Genomic DNA, 1,257 nt, shown 5'->3' with positions numbered 1-1,257 from the left:
CCTGTTCATTGCTTTGCCAGTGTGTCAGCTCCAAGAGCCTCTATACATGGCGTGGCAAATATCCTTGGCGTCTTAAAATGCAGTGTACTGGCAACCTGCATTTGCTGTTTAAGTGTTTAACAGTCATACAGTTAACACTTTTGTAATTCACTTGTTTATCTGAATTGTTCACGTATAATTTTGTTCCCCTGTATATATTGGAGCCTACTGAGGAAAATATCATTTGAGGTCTAAAAACTTTGTTACTTTTAAGATAGAATATTATTTTTGGCAATTAACAGTATGTTTCTGTTGTATTCAGTATACCAGAGGGAGCCCTCCTGTGGTTAATTTAATACCTATCAATTTTCAGGAACGTTACTAAACAGAGTATATCTTACAGGAGAAAATGGACTGGCTTCTGTATTTAGTTTTCTTTCCATTTGACTTGGCGTTTGTAATGCATTTCAGCTAATATTATTGTGTGTAGTTACCTTTCTTTTTTTAAGCAGTCATTTCAGATTAATCCAAATCAAAACACAAGGTCAAAAACCTCTGTGCATGCCAACATTTGGACTTGTAGAAAGACCACTGCAATGAGGGGGACTCCATGGCCTTATCGAAGCAGTGGGATGCAACACTGATTAGGGGGGCATACCCAAGCTGTGTTTTGTCCCCTCACTGGGACATGATGCTCACTTCTTTCCTAAACTTCCTCATCTCTCTGTGCAGGGATTGTAGCTCTTGTGTTTGGGTCTGGGGAACTGCAGCGGTACCGTAGGTGCATCCCGGTTGGGAGCCAGACTGCACTGTGCCACTGCGCGTGCGGTTCGGTGGAGATGCAGCCGTGTGTGTAGGCAGGTGTCTGTTCACATATAGAAGAAAGAACAATTCAGCTTTTCTTTTCTTTTCCTTTTTTTTAATGCTCAGACAGGTAACTTATGGTCTTCGTCTAGCGATATGCTGATGCACACGTTCATAGCAATTGACGTCACCAAAACTGAGTGTATGCTAACTATTTTGATGGATCGGGGCCAGGAGCAGACATGTTTGGTTACTTTCAATAAGGCTGAAAAAAATTAACTCAGAGGTTGACAAGTTAAATACAATGCAGCTCAGGAATCCCAAGCTAAAAATCCTACATCTATTGTAAATGTTCCTCACTGTCAAGAGACCAAATTGTGCTGACTGAAAGAAATAGCAGTCCCAGTTTTTTAATGTTTCTTTAAAATGTGAAAAGGCTTTATTACGAGATGTCAACGTGCTGAACGACCTCAT

This window comes from Pygoscelis adeliae, unplaced genomic scaffold, assembly GCF_000699105.1.
Source record: "Pygoscelis adeliae isolate BGI_AS28 unplaced genomic scaffold, ASM69910v1 Scaffold167, whole genome shotgun sequence".
In the NCBI taxonomy this organism is placed as follows: domain Eukaryota; kingdom Metazoa; phylum Chordata; class Aves; order Sphenisciformes; family Spheniscidae; genus Pygoscelis; species Pygoscelis adeliae.
This window is presented reverse-complemented; position numbering follows the sequence as displayed.